The following is a 17,539-nucleotide window of genomic DNA, read 5'->3' on the forward strand; positions in this document are numbered from 1 at the left end:
TTACTGTTTAAACGGAACAGGACTTGAGGTCTAGTATGCATTGATGTTTCTGTTATTTAATTCACATAACACAACCAGTTAATGCATTAAAAAACACTGAAAAAACTGCTCTATCTCATTTACTCGTTCCTTTTCTTATATCTTCGTAGATAACCATAGATTCTCAAAGGTACGTAAACCTTTTTATTGATAAAAACTCTTACGATTCCAAAAAAGGGAATTTCTAGAGTCGTCAGAAGAGAGTTTGTTATCTAAACTGAAATATTTTGGTAAAGAAATAAGTCAAATTATTTAATTTTTTCATCTACTTTTTAAAACATCCTAAAAGAATAAAAGATAGATTGGTGACCAAAATAGTACGCCTGCAAAAGATCCATTGCATGGTCCAGCGCTAACAATTTAATTAAGATATTTAAATGTTTTTTAACTTGTTTGAAAAATAAATCAGTTCCTACTGAAGTTACAGCATATAAATACAAATTAAATTAAATAGCAACAAATATTTAAGGGAACAATATTCTCTCTGGCATATGAGAAAGAGCGTAAAACATATAAATACATCAATAATGTTTTTGTGTTTACTAAACACAAAAATATGTTTGGTAAAAATTCATTTTTCTGTCTTTGTAGTTTAGATGTTAATATCATATCATACCCTAATATTGAAAGCTTATCAAAGCAATAACTAACAAAAGTAATAAATAAATTCATTTATTCATATTCCCACATCTCCTACCGCAATATGTTTCATTTGGTTAGAATCATAAAGAGTACTAAGGGGTTCAGTTTAGTTATTGTATCAGCATGTTCAACCGAGAACTAGATTTATGGTGTGTGTGTCTCCTCCCTTTTACCAACACTACTGATATAACCCTAATATTCAGTGGTGATAGTATATCCATCCCCTTTCCACTAAGATATCCCATAAAATCATTCTTTTATTAGCTGACTATAGTTAAGTATAAAAAAAGAAAAGATCTCAAAAATAAACTATGAAACTTTGCTCATTATCACTGATTATTTGAAACTTTTGATTTTTTTAGCCTGTTGAAACAACAGTCATTGTCAAAGCACTTCACATGAGGATAATAAAGTTCATAAAAAATAAGAAAATTATTTAATATGGTAATCTCGTTCTGTTACTGAAATATAATTCAATAAATCTAATTGTATTAAATTAAAAATTTATCCGTTATTTAAGCAGATTTATTTATGAAACTGCTTAACTCTTTCGATGGCTAATCATCATAGTCATCTTCAAACTTAAAACATATCAGATAAAATTAAATCTTTTGGATAAATGCAAATCATATTAAATTTAATAAAAATATTATACTTCATTAAGATCATCTGAACGTCATCGAAAGTGCTAAGAAAGTCCATAGTTAAATCTGGGTAAAGAATAATTTTCTTTTTTTCCAAAGTCCATTTTTCCCAATTTTTATCAAGGGTTGTTTTTACGGCTGGATCCCCTCCCTGACAACGACCTACTACAGGAATGAAGAATGAACATTTTTAACGTGTGAGAAAGTGCACTGCTGGGATTCGACCCCAGAAACTTCTAGATAAATGACAGACACGCTACCACTTTGCCAAAAAGAACTTTGCAGTAAGTAATAAACATATATATTTATTACTTTTATATTATTTTCATGTTGCAGGAAACAGTGTTTTATAAAAATAATAAAATTATTTTATTAAATTAATTATACAAACTGTCCAGCAATTTTTATCCAGTAGAAGAATACAATTTATAAAAAATTGTTTTCCACCGATTACTTTTTTTTTTTTTTCCTCTTTGATTAGCTTTTTTGCAGCAATCTCTACTTTATCAGAACATATCTACTGATAAACAAGTAAAATTTCAAAATAATGATTATTTTAGGGATTAGTACATTTAGTTTAAATTATTCAAATTTAGATTTAAAAATATACGTTCAAATTATAATACCATATCGAATAGTTCTATTATCTGCTTTAGATTGTAATATCAGAAGAATATTTTATTTTATATATCAGTAACTGGTGTATATGTTACGGTAAATTTTATTAATCTGGATATAATCCATAATTACAACAAAAAAAAAGCTAGGATATACGTACGATTCACAGTATACGGAATCAACCTAATCTACGCTCGCTTCGCTTGCTAACCTCAACTAATTAACAGTAATTTTTATTTAAATAATAGATTCCATAATTACTGCTTATAGTCGAGTTATTTTAATATGTAAAATATGTTAAAATGAAGAATATGTAAAATGACCGATGCATTTAATAAATTATTATATATTTATAAAATTCTCCAACGTTGAAGGCGATTATACATATTAACCAGTGATTATGCACCAGATTAATCAAATTTACCGTAACATATACATATTTTACACATACCTATTACATTTACACATACCATATTTACTTTTTTTTTTAAACAGTGTTTTTTTTACCTAAAATTCCACATACACGTCTGATGAAGCAAAGACTTTTGAGAAAGCAATAAATGTGGAGAAAAAATAAAATATTAAGTGAAAAATTTATTTTATACACATTTATATATTCTGAATGTTTCAGAAGGTTTAGCCAAATTTTATAGGCGTATTCCTTTCATTAAAATAATGAAACTAAATTTCATGTACGCGTAAGTCTACAAATGCTTTGTTTTCTAGTTACGGATATTAAAATATTTCACCCATACCTTTGCTCTATATGTCAAATAACTCTATATTAAAACTCTACAGACATTATTACGCAAATTAATAGTAGTTTTACATGGAATATTACATGGAAAATTGAAAAATACTGTTAAAAAAAACGACAGCGATTGGCAAAAATCTCCCAGATTTGTCTAAATGTATTGTACGTTAATGATTAATTATTAAATCGGAATAGAATTAATTAAAATTAACATTGGTTTAAATTCATGTAACATTTGAAATTTTAGAGAAGAATTACTTTTTTTCTTCAATTATTACGTTTACTGAAGAGGGGATAAATATGTATGAAAAGATACTCTTAAAATTTAATGTTTTCAGTGTCTCATAAATGGAAGTCATTTTACCAAATTTTTATGGAAACGTTATTCGTGACTAAAATCCGTTACCCGCAATACACTTTTTAAAATACAGTATTTATTAAAACATCACTTTACCATTCATACAACCTACATTAATAAATTAATTATTAAACTAAAATATAATAAAAAAAAATTAGGTTTCATTTCAATTCTTATATTCGTATCACCCGACCCTACAGATCATTTTTTTTTAATAATTTAATGACACCAATGTTCTACACACACGAGTCATCCTAAAATTTCAAGTCTTTACAATTTTTTCTGAGAATAAGCAAAATAGAGGCCACACATATATACTTACTCCATATGAACGTAAAGAATCATTCGTATTCTAAGATTTTTAGAATTTTTTTTGTTCTATTTTCAACTTAAAAAAAGCGTTTTCGGATTCAAATTTTTTGACATTACAAGGATTTTGTAAGAAAGTATTACTAATATAGTTCCATAATTAATTGTTCTTTTCATTTAATATGTAAGATTGCACATAAAACCATTATTTTTTTATAATAGAAACTTCCAGAAACTCTCCGTAGATTATTTTGTTTTATAAAAATAAATTTTAGAAAGTAAAAGAATATTTCCATAAAATGATGTAAATTAATAATATTTATTTTATTTAGCGAATTAAATGATAATGAATAAAATTTCACTTTTTAAACAGTTTTGCTCAAACTTTTACAAAACTTGTACGAAATATGAAGAGTTGATTGTAGAGAATAGAATCTTCTTCACAAAAAATTTATACGCGTATCACATACTTAACTTTTTTGGTTTATAGGTGGAAAAGTGTTAAATCAGTAAAATAATTTCGTTTAATTTATTCCGCTCTCATAAGGCATACAAAAAAGGATCATTAAATAGGCCAATGGAATTAAATAAACGGCAAAGTAACCGTTTATTTCATTTTTGCCCTCATTAGAAATTTAACCCATAAAAGAGATAAGTAGATTACATTTATGAAAGACTTAATGAGCTGATGTGATTATTTTTTTTATTATATTCTATAAAACCTTTTTTGTTCACATAAATATTTTCATGTCTGAAATCGTTTATCAGATCTGGATTAAAATGGTCCAGTAAAATAATTTCCCTTTAATAATGAAGTACATTGATTTCTATAGATCGACAAAAATATTTATTCTATAGATTTGTCTAAATTTTAATTTTTACACGACTTCCCAACAAAGGAGTGTAATGTATTTAGAGTGTATTTATGTATGTTTGTTCCACCGTAGCAGATCAACGGCTGAACCGATTTAGATGTATGATCCCACGTTGAAATCCTTACGTTACCGGGAGTATCATAACTGTACAAATATGTATATATGTTTAAAAAATCATATTATTTTTTGACGGGCAGTATGTTCGATCAAGTAAGTCATATTGGCATAAAGGCCTCACTAATGGCAATGGCCCGAAATTTAGGAACCTCGCACTTCTACATTAAACTGTCGTGTAATGATCTGCACTGGCCGGACACTACTTTTTTTAGTTTTTTTTTTTGGCAGTCGTGTTTTTTTAATTTTTAACAGATTTTTTATTAACCTCAAGAACAATATTCAAAAGATTCTATTGTAGTTACCTTCAAATGTTAATATTACAGTACAAAGGAATAAATGTACATTTACTCTCTTACAATATTCTAAAAATAATTACCGTTATATACTGTTTAATAGTACATAAAACCAAGTACATTCTAGTTTAGGAACTGAGGATTAATGCAATGAAAAAATTCCAACCGCTTGTATGTTAAATATCTTGAAGTTTTTTCTTTATTTTAATAATTTTTAAAGTCTGTAACTACAATTTTTGGTAAACAGAAGTACGAAATATAAATTAAAAAGAGAAATAAGTTCATTGGTTTTTTCTACGAAAATTTTACCGTAAATTTTCAACGTCTTAATTTTATTAATTTACTTAATATTTTTTATCGTTTCACGATAATGAAATTAAAGACAGAAATTATCGTATTTTAAGTGTAATTTATTACTTAACACGATAAACAGGATAATAATTGTACAAGTTAGGTCTACAGTAAATGTAGATGACTGTACAGGGCCGCGGTCACCCTAATATAATCTCCAAAGTTGGCTAGCGGCTGGCTTTACATGACAAAAGCATTGCGATGACGTCACATACCTATAACAGGGTGTTAAATTGGCTTCAAATAAATACAGTGAGCGACTTCATTATTACGCTGAACGTATATATGTATGTAACGTTACGGGATTACATAGCATAATGATCCGAATAATTATTATTTACAGCAGACACTGATTAAAAATAACAGTTCACTGTTACTACTCACAAAACAAACAAATCCCCTCCCCACTACTGTTAGTGAATATTCAATCAGATTAATACGTTATCCCGCATATTCTTCGTTTTATTTTTCATTTAATACACGTAATATCCTTCCGTAATCTGTCATTATTTGATTGATATCGAGATTTAATGAAAATATACCGGATTAGTAATAAATATTTGATAAAAGTTAAATTTAGCTTAATTATAAATTAATTATTTGTTAGTATTTTGGTCATGTTATTTTCGTTTTTGTTAATGGGCATGAAAAATCGAAATACGTAAGCTATAACTTTTATTTTGGTTATAATATTGTTCCATCATGTATGTTTATAATACGTGTTATTTAATTAAATAAAGGTATAAGCTCATATAAAATATATTGATGCTAATTCCTAAACGTGCATATATTTACTGAATTATTCCTGCATATGATCAAATAATTTTTTGCAAAAAAACGTAAATAATACTAAATATAAATACATGTGAAAAGTGTAGAACCTCTGGTCAACCAGACTGCAACGGTAACTTAATAAAAATAAATCAACTAAAACCTTTCGACACAACACACACACACACACACACACACACACACACACACACACATATATATATATATATATATGATATATGAAATTTTTACATACTAATTTAAGTTTAAGACAAGAGTGTTCACATGCTTTTTATTTAATTTATATTTGAAACATTTAATTATTGTAAAGAAATGACAAGTACTATTCGGTATAAAATTTGCTAATAACTATTATTTAAATCATTTATTATTTGCTGAAACAAATGGTCATCCTAAGTGAAAACGAAGGTTAATTGAAGTATAGCACTTTAAATTATCCAAGTTTCCTGATGATTATCGCTTTAAAATCTCTTTTGAGAAGACAAAAACTATGATGTTCAAAGGAGCTGACCAGTAAGATCGAAGATTATGTTTAATAACACTGACCTCTTAAATAGATAAATTCTTTTAACTATTTGGGATGTATTCTCTCCTTTGTTAAGGATGAAGACACTAACAATAAACTAATAAACTTAAAAATATTCGTGAAATTTTAAACAAACATTTAAAGAAAAATGCTAAAAGAAACTACGTTAAAGTTATATAAGACCTCGCTGTACCTGTTCTCTTATACGGCTCTGAGACTTGGATGTCTCAGATAAATAAATTAAGCTCTACACAGGCCACCGAAATGAATTTCTTAAGGAGCCTTAAAGGCGTAAGAAAGAATAGAATACCTTGTAAGGATGTTTGAAGAGACTTCAATATTTCTTCCATAATTGATGTAATAATAAATTGTTGAGATCGATAGAAGGGACATGTAGGAAGGATGGTGGAATCAAGAATTCCCAAACAGACTCTTAAGTTACGTTAAGTAGAAGAGAGAAAGGAGAACCGAGAAAACGCTGAAATGCCGGGACAGGTCTACGACCTGACCGTGTAATGGAAATGATGATATAAAAAATTTATGACGATTAACGTAGTACAGTCTTTATGTATATATATATATATATATATATATATATATAAAGGAACATGTCGTGAGTGATTCGTAATCAACTCCCAACTAGGACTAAAGATAAATTAATGGAAATTTGTATACATGTTTTTCTTACGGTGTAAGTACACGCCAAGAAAAGACTTTTTGAAATCTCGAGTTTAAAGGGTTAAATTAGATTTTTGAAATTTTTTTTAAACCCGGTATATTTTTTAATTTTTTGGTAAAAAATGATATATTATTTTTATTTTTTTCGTATGTAATCTTCATGTGAATAACTAAAAACCAATTTCCAAGTGTTTTAAACTCGACCTTGAAAGGGGTAAAGAAAGGTAAAAAGATTTCGAACAATGATTGTAAATTTTCCCAATTTTTCGCCTACACTCAACGAGATATTCACTCGATTTGGGCTTGCAAATACTTTTCAGGTAAATCTAAAACTCAGTTTCGGATTTTTTTCATCTTCTATAAAAGAAATAAGTTTGAAAATTACAAAATAGTGTCCATTAAAAATGTTTAACCATTAATTTCTCCGTAAATATTAATTTTATTGAATTAGTTTTAGTAAATATTTTCTTAAACTTTGATTCAACTGTATTGTGAACAAAAATAATGATACTTCACTTAAATCGGTTAATAAACAGCTGAAATGTAATTAAAATTGTTGGGTATCGCAAAAATAATGCGGTCTGACAATTTTGTGCCTCTTCTACGACAATAGAGATTATTAGCTATTTTTAATTCAATTACTAATAAGTGAATATATACACGATTTGAAAATATTATTTTTCAAAAACTCATAAAAGAACTGTTATATCCGCTCAGCATATATTGAATATATAAATATATATGATATGTACGCGTATTACTATAAATTTCTGCTTACAATTCTATTTAGAACATCACACCAGACGCAGATTTTTTTTCAATTGTTATTATAAATTAATGAGTTCGTAAGAACTTCGCCGTAAGAGTCCGCAGAATTGGACGGCACAGCGAAGTCAACGAACTATATTTACTGTTCTAAACATGACCTAACCTAAAAGTAAAATGAAAATGGGAAAAAATAATCATGAAAACATTATATTCCAGTTGAATTAGTTTTATAATAAAAAATACTTTCAAAAAATACCTCGAATTTTGTTAGACAACGTTTTTTTCTTCCATTTGATGAACCGCGCGAATGGAATGTCACTTTTTCCTCAAAAAGGTTGGTTTACTAATCGCGCCGCTAGGTACCAGTACTTTATACTGCTAGGTAGCGTACAAAAACTTGATAATGCACTTGAAATAATAAAATTTAAAGAAGATATATTACAGCTTGTTTTAATAGTAATGCTCTTATAAATGAAAGTACTGAAGATGAAACAATTTTTTTGAATTTCCATTACTTCATTAAAAAAATAAAAATAAAATTATTAGTTTACAAGAGATTGTAGCTGCTAATAAAACACAAAAAACACGAACAGTAGGAAAGTGTTTTAAAATATGGTAACAAAGATTTGTCACATAAAACGGAAATAAATTCTATTGGTAAAATTTTTATTCTACCATTAGAACGATTTGAACTAATAGATGGAGAAATAAAAAAAAAGTTCATTTAATAATAATATAAAAAGTGTGTCCACGGATATGATAAAAATCGAGGGTTACACTCACAATGTAATAAATGCAATACACTCATGGATCTTCTATTCGAGAAGGTCATCATACTAGTTTTATTAAAAAATTAAAAATATGGTATGAAGTGAATGATATGAATATCAACAAAAAAAAAAAAAAATTTGCCGAGAAATTAAAAAAATATACATTTGTTTGTTCTAGAAAGGCAATATATTTTAATAATAAATCCATAAGATAACAATCAATAATTCATAAAAAAAATAAAAGAATAATCTAACAAAACACAATGACATAAAAAAAAAATTATACAAGGAAATTGTAAACCGTACGGTAAGAGTCTTGCAGATATCATTTCGTCTCCTACAAAAACAAAAATTTCTGTAATATAAATAAAATTGTTTTTATCAGAATGATATTGATATCAAAAAAGGTAAGACACTACATTTCTATTATCAAAATATGTTTTTAATTTAGAATTTTGTTTAAAAATAAATACATGTTAAATGTATGTTATAGAAAATAGATATACAATAATAGATAATAAACAACGTTTAAGCGTTCGATATAATAAGCAAAAAATAGAAAGATTTTTACAAAACTCTTCCCGGCCCGATTTCGTTGTTTAATAAAATCGGACCGATAATAGTAACTATTCTTGATTTCTATTTTTCACATAACAGAGGATATTTACAAATTATAAGTCTTATAATAATTAAATGATAAGAGAAATTAATTAAATTCTTTTATTAATAGAATAAAAGAATTTTTCTATTTAATGATTTTTTAATAATGGTTAAATACAATCAGTAAATTGTAAATTACTATACAATCCAGTACAGTAATTTGCAAAATATGATTTATTTGAGTATAAAAAAAACCGTAAAATTAAATTAACTCGGGTTCATGGATGACCCCCAGTGAAACCGATTAAAAACTCGTTAGATTTATAAAGACAAATCACAGCCAGCTTTTTTTTATTTCCCTTTGAAAGTTTTAACATTGAAGATTTTATAAGTACATATATTAATTTTTAAACCTAACAAATATCTAAAAATTTCTTATGACTAAATTACTCTTAAATTGATTCTAAAAGCTTTTTTTAGTATAAGATGTTATTGCGCACCAGGAGTTTTTCCCACAAAAATTAGTTTATAACCTAATCCACAATATTGGCAAGAAATTACCATAATAAACTCAAATAACAGTGATCGAACCGCAAAATTCTCAACCTTAAATAAAATTGTATTTAATTTTCTATGAACTTACATTTAAATGGTAACCTATCCTAGTTCATCCTGCACCAAGAATTTTCTACGTGGTTTAATATAAATAACTTTACTTCATTTACGGCAGTAATAGACTATTTTGTGTTATTTTTTGCAGTGAAAAGAAAGTGTTATTGTTTAATAATTTAATTTTTTGACGTTAAAGACACAATTGCTTACAGTTAATTAATTCATTTCTATTTTTCTTTAACTAGTATGGTAGTTTGGTCAGCAAGACTACATCCATTATTAATAAATTTCACTGCGTTACTAACATAACACTGACCGTTCATTCCACCTAAAGTAAAGTCAGATAGCTCCTGGTAAAATTTAATTTTTTTTTTCAAAAACATTCGATTATAGTTCCTTATTTCTGTAATAATTTTCAAAATTATCATTTTGGAATTCATAGATTTCCTTCTACATCTTTTTTACTTTAAATTACTCATTTGAATTCCCATTTTGTATTCAAAGCGTCAAAATTATTAAATTCTGATTCATTTTCTTTGCCTGAACATCGTACTCATTCAAAATCAGTTGTTTAAATTTTATATCAGCATTTTTTTTATTCATCGGAAGAAATATGAGATGGTAAAAAAAAATTAAAACTGGAACTTCTAAATGAAAGTCAGTTCGACAGTCAACATCAGTTTTAATGAATGACTTCAGCAACAGTTACTCCTTATCTAGATCAATAAATCTACCTGTAGATGCTTTCTATTGTTGTCAAATTGCACTTAAATCTCTCAGAACAGGATGTTTTATTGTCAATTGACGAAATAAACTTAATTGATCGATAAAATCACTATTTGATCTTACATTATCAGTATCGCTAGGCTCAAAAATTAAAGTGGCATCAACCCAGAAAACAATCAACTTGTGGGCGCGGTACAGCTGACGAACAATCAATTATTAGGCGAGAAGCAAGCGGAATAGCTAACAACACTAGTTTCAAATTTTGGTCATGGAGAAGGGTAGTTAAGAGTGTTATTACTGAGTGTAAAGCTTCAACAAATAGTGGAAAATGTACACAATAGTTCACCCAACTATTGTAATCGCGTTTGCCTTCTTGAAAGTCAAATTTTCTAGTTTTAAAACATTCTGTATAGCTACGCAGCCAAGCTATCAGGCTCGTTACTCTCTGTAGAAATGTTATTTTTTCTAATCCCATAATTACACTTAAAGGTAACTACAGTCTCAGGGATCATTATGTATTTATAAATACTAATATAATAAATAAAATTTAGCTGAAGTTATAGAATATATTAAATCAGAAAAAAATTCTACATTAAAAAATAAATAACAAAATTAAAAAAAACATATTTTAAATATTTATATTGTATACATTTCATATTGTAAACATATTCTGTTCGTATTAATAATGATCCAGTGAAGTTAACGTAATGATTTATTCATAAATTTCAAAATTATATCACTTACTAGTTAATGTTTAACCAATAAACAACTTTATTAGGGATTAGGTGTTAAAATTGTGAAATATATCTGTAATTGATAATGGAAAAGTTTCCAGTGAATATGTATGTCCAGTGAGTATGTCCTTTACAGAAATAGTACATTCGTAAATTTTTTGATTACTCAAAGTAGATCACGGAAAAAAGAGGACGACAAAACAAAAAAAAAAAACAAACAGTTTGATAATTTGAAAAATAACTTTATGCTTCATAAAATAATCCGATTCACAGTTCAGGAAATCAGATAATTGAATTAAAAGGATTGGAAAAGGTAAGAAAGCCTTCAATATTAAATTCTTGCTTTTTAAAATCGACAGAAAGTAGTTAATATGAACATAAAAAAATACTCGTTGTATAAAAACAGCAATTGTTTTGTGGTAATTTGAAAACTAAAAAAAAATCGAATCACCTATTTTAATTAAGAAGAGTTTCCTGATGCAGCGGAAGTGATTTCTTTACGCAGTGTATTGAACAAAAATTCAGACTGCTAAAATGTATTTAAAAACTCAACGTTTTATTCACCATAGATCAATACCCTGATATCTTAGAAATAACTTCTTAAGATATATTAGAAAAATAATTTATCTATTACGAAAACTTTTTTTTAAGTAAACTTAACCTCTTTAACGTTAAGTAACTTAGTAAAATCTGGTACGTCCTACAGGTATTATAACAACCGACGATGAGTTATAGATAGATTGCAATTAACAATGCAAAGCGTGTTCAACTCCATTATTTTTTACTTTAATCAAACTCTATTCCATCTCCGTCAACACGAAGCTTCCATTAATAAATAACCGAAGTTGTCGAGAAGCCAACTTTCTAGTTAACAAGTTTATTTGGAACTGTCAACTTTCGAATTATATTTAACAAACGAAGATATTAAAAAAAAGACAACTGAATCGATTATAATGATTTCCTGTATCAGTGAAATTACTTTATTGAGAAAAAAAGAAACTGAGTCTTTGCTGTTTTAAGAGAGGTGAGCTAAGACTCCAGAAATATATTCTTCACTGGAGGTAGATCATCGTCCATCTCTAAAGCTTTCATACATAAAATCATGCATGAATGTAAATTTTCACTTAACATCTTTAAACTGATCTGTTTAAAATTACATTCTTAATTAGATTTTTGTGACAAGGATTAGATTCTTCAAGATAAAAGGCACATTATGTAAGGTACATAGTAAAAATATGATATACGTTGTATTCTTAATCGAGTTAAGAAAACTTTTAAAATGATAATTAAATTTTTGATGTTTATAAAATTAGGATTTAAACTAAAAAAAATTATAAAATAAAATAAAATAAAAATGTAATGATGTGGTTTTAAATTTCTAAAAAACATTGTCAAACCTGAAATATTTATTCTTCAAAGACTAAGACTTCTAACTTCAAAAACTAATAAAATCTAACTCAAAATAGGTTTTTTAATATTATCCTATTTACATATAAATTGAGTTGAATGATAAAATTATATCCTTAAGCGTAAAATTTTTTATGAATATTATAAAAAGTAATCAATCGCCTAATATATACAGTCAGATTAATTTTATGCTGTTTTTTTATTGGAGGAAATTTATTTTCAAGTAACCAGCTGGCACTGATTTTGCAAAAAAATCTCAAGATATCCATGACGTATTAGTATTGTCTGATTACGATTGACTTACCATGGTAATTTTTACCTAATATCTCGTTTATGCGAAGGTTATTCACCAACAGTCAAAAATATTAAAAGTATCGATCCAAAACGGCGTTTTCAGAAACTACTGTCGATATAATAATTTGTAAGTTGTATGTAAAGAAAAATTTCATGATTAATTTAAGAGAATAAAATGAGTTATTGCTACTGGAGTACAGCTTTTAATTCGGTAAAACAAAACGCAAAACTATTTAAATAGACACATTATTCCGTCCTAAAGTATGTATTAAATTTATAATAAATATGGAAAAGAAGTAAAGTAATTAGTAAAGTAAGTAGTTTTATAATAGAAGTAAAGTATTCTACCTCGAGTATTTTTTCGATTTGGTAGGGCATCGTGCTTTGCATTGCCCAATGCTTTGGGCAACCCTATAGGTAAACGATATTAAAAAATGTCATATTTCAAGCTGTAATTTATAATCTGCTAGATTTTTTTCTTCAGATTAATACAAACTTGATGTAAATTTATTTTATTAATGTTTTCGTCCTCTTTTTCTGTAGAACGGTATAATTTTATTATTGAAAATCAGATTTCATAAAACTGATTTAGAATATTAGTTAAGAAAATAAAACTAGTATGATATTTTAAAGGAACAGTATAATCGATTAGGGTTGAGGATTTCTTCCAATTAAGAAGAAAGAAGAGAAAATAATAATGAAAAGAAGAATCCAGAAGGAACTAAAAGGGATTCTTTTCTCGAAGTAACAGGCCGTTTAACAATTTGTTCTTCGTAATACAGGCAATGGCTCCTCCAAAAGCTTTTGTTCGACCAGAAGGGTTACCGGGCCGGAATAATAATTTATAGAAAAACGTGTAAGAGCGTGAACGATGAAAATTATTACGCTTCAACAATTAAAGGGATGAGACGGGTACTGGTTCTGCAGGCCAGGGATATAAATACTACCAGAAACCAGCGGAGAGAGTCAGTTGTTCTGCGTGTTTGGCGTAGTCGTGATAACAGAAAAGTTTCGCAAACCGGAGCAGTGACAGCGATAACAATAAGCGTATGGTAACGAGTGAAGAGTACGTTACGAATATTCCATCGTGAACAGTGGGTAAATACAGAAAATTGTTTGTGAGTAATTGGTAAACAGTAGTAAAAATGACAGTATTTACTCGTTCATAAAGTGTAAGATAGTTCTGTAAACAGTAAAAGTAATAATCCTTGCAGAAAGTGAATCGTATGAACTTTAGACTGTTCTAGCGTTATCTTGTTAATGTAATATCAGATTCTAGTGGTCATTATAACGTTTTTAGTAATTTAGACTGTATTCTGGTTTTTATAATTAAAATATCATTAAACAAATCTTGTTCTTTCTTATTTTACTACTGTGTATGTTATATATACCTATTATCATTGTTGTTGTTAAAATTTTATTGTTTATTTTGTTTGTCTTTAGAGTAATCAATAGTATTTGTAAGAAAATTTACCCTTGTGAATCTCTCAATATCCTGGTCGAACCGCTAAACGCGATAATACAATTGTATTTTACCCTTTAAATACTTTAAATTATCTCAGTAATCTATATATCTTTAATAATTATACGCAATAATAATGAAATCAGTAGATTTAAAAAAAATAAAGATGGTAAAAATGTTAAATATAGGAAATATTACTAAATAGTTAGGTTATATGTTAGGTACAGCCTAATAAGTAAAATGAAATAAGACTAAATTAGTCCCTAGAAAGGAACTGTCTTCCTCATGAATAAAAATTATATTATGCTTAGCTAAAATAAAAATAAAAAGCGAAATGGTTTCTTTTTGCCATCAAAATGCGAGTATCATTCAGTCTTATAAGTGATGACATTCTGTTTACCACAAGGACTACTTATGGGATTCAGTGTTACGAAGAGGAAGGGAAAAGGAAGGGAAGGATTCTTGAAGAGGAAGTAACGTGAATGCACCTGTGTTGCTTTACGTAGACCATGAAAAAGACTAGTACAGATTAGATATAAAGCATAAAGATACCTATCCGCTTTTGTTGAAAAATAATACAGTGTACATTTCTTTCACGCGTTAGAGAAAATATTTAGAATAATAATTTTTTTTAAATGTTTGACAAAATTGTAGTGTCGTTTAAAATACTGTAGTCTTTCTTTGCAATATTTAAAAAAATAGTCTTTACATATAACTACTAAAAAAATATTGAGAATGTAAATAAGTAGATAGAATAGCCCTGATAAAATATCTGATAAGATTGTCTTTAAAAATTCCTATGTATAACAGCAAGTTATTAAACAAACATTACATTTTTAAAGTTTGTAGTATTAAAATTTTCTACGAATATAAGATTTGAAATATAGTATCGGACAGTCAGGTGCGCTATGAAAGGGGAATGGACGAGCAGGGTAAAACCTATTATCATAATGGAAACGGATCGCCTCTCGAGTGAATCCAGATTCTCTAGATCTGTAATGCGTTATGCTGATCTCTCCTTCTCCGCTAATGTTCTTCAAGACGTCTCACTCTTCTGTTCTTTTTTCAACATAAATAACAGAGAACCCATATCTGAGGAGGGACTTTATATCGAATTCTTCCTCGATTTGCAATCCCATTACGCAACGGGATACAACCAGTTACTGGTGAACATTTTACTATACTGTATTATTATTTATTATACCGTAATATCTTCTTTTACCCCGGTTTCGAATATTCTCATTTCATCAATATTCCTAAATTCAATTCATATTTTTATTCAGACAACTAAAACTTACATTATTTTTATTCAACATTGCATTATCTAACTTAAATTTAAAGCATATTAGTAATAATTTACGCATAAAATTTTATGATAACATTAAAAATATTTTATTTAAACCAAAAATAACTTAGTAAATAATAATAATATTATATATATATCGTATTATTATATAAAATCTTGTTTATTAACAGATGCTGAAAAGGAAAACCTTTCCGAAGTAATGAAATTCTGAATTAAATCACCTGTTTTGTAGAATACTTTCTTTCTAAGAAAAATATATTAATTGTTTTATGAATTTGATTGATTACGTTAAAATATTTATTCACTAGCCAGTCAGTGCTGTGCCCCCAAACCGGCTGACCCCCGCTGTGTTTGTTATCCTCATAGTTGTGAGAATAATACAGATAAAATCTCCAAACGAAGTCATTTGAAAGGTGCTGTTTTTGGGTCTCATATTATTTAGAAAATCTCTGGATTTAGGATGGTCTCCATTCAGCAGTGCTTCGGTGGTTCTTGAATTGGAGGTATACGAACATTTCCTGACGCACGACATATCCCTTTTGGTTTCCTTTCCATTTCTGAACATGACAATATGAGCTCACTTTTATAATGGCGCCAATATGTCCATGATCGGCGTACTTAATCTGTACATTACAGCTAAAACCACTTCTATTATTACGTGACCACGGTAGATCTACAATGACATCAGTATTAACTCGTGAGGAATTTAACTGCGACTCGCGTAGCAAACTTACTGCATCTCGAGTCTGGGAGTAGCTTTTACTGACAGCAACTAACCGAGAATCATGCACTTTCGCTGTTTCAAAGGACCGAGATACTTTAATTCGTTTAGCAGACTTTAGGAAAAAAATTATTCTTTTTAGAAAAAAGTTACTTCTCTTTCTTGAAGGTATATTTTTTTAATTTTTAACAATCCAGTATCGAAAGCCAAAATAAACAAAAGAAAACAATCAAAATATTTAAAAGTATATAATCATAAAAGTATATATTTAAAAAAGTACGAATAATCATATGATAAAATATTTAAATATTTAAAGCTATATAGATCTAAACTTTTTTTAATCAATATCTTTGATATCAACCACCACTAGGAATATCGTAATAATTCTAATTGGAGACAATGACCAAGACACTTATGTATAAATCAGCAAACTTTTATTAAATTTATCCAGTAGTTTTCGCGTGACGCACGCGCAGAGACGACCCTAGTTATTTTATTATAAACATATATGTAATTAAAAATTAATAAAATTGTTCAGAGAATAAAAAAAAAAATAGTCTTTAAAAATAAGAAAGTAATTTGTAAATTGTTTGAATTAAAATAAACATGTACGTTTTTAAACAAAAATGTTGGTAAAAAGTGGAGGCGACTGTAAATATATTTTTAAATTAAAGCATAAAAACATTTAAAAATGGGTATAAATGAAGTTACATCTAAGATGTAACAAGCAGAGATGTAAGTATTAGTTGAAAAAATTGTTTTGAAAAGTTTTGCTAATCTAGTTTTGCAATCGACATATATAAAACACATATGTATTCAAATTAACAAAGCTATCCTTTACAAATCAAAGAGTTGATCCCTTAATTTTTTTTTTAGATTAAAGGTTTAATCTAACTCGCTGGATTAAGAAAAATTATAAACAATGAAGTTGTCCTGTAAATATTCTATTTTACTATTTTTGGTAATAATTCAAAACGTTATGCTAGTGTACTCACAGTTTTGTAATATGAGTATGTCAACAGTTACAGATCCGATTTTTTTTTGTTATCCTTTTGTAAACACATTATGTTAATATTAATAAATATGATACAAGAAATATAGACGTCTTATCTCTGGAATAAATATAGCTGTTTTACTGAGGGC

Source organism: Lycorma delicatula, chromosome 3, assembly GCF_047948215.1.
Source record: "Lycorma delicatula isolate Av1 chromosome 3, ASM4794821v1, whole genome shotgun sequence".
Classification (NCBI taxonomy): domain Eukaryota; kingdom Metazoa; phylum Arthropoda; class Insecta; order Hemiptera; family Fulgoridae; genus Lycorma; species Lycorma delicatula.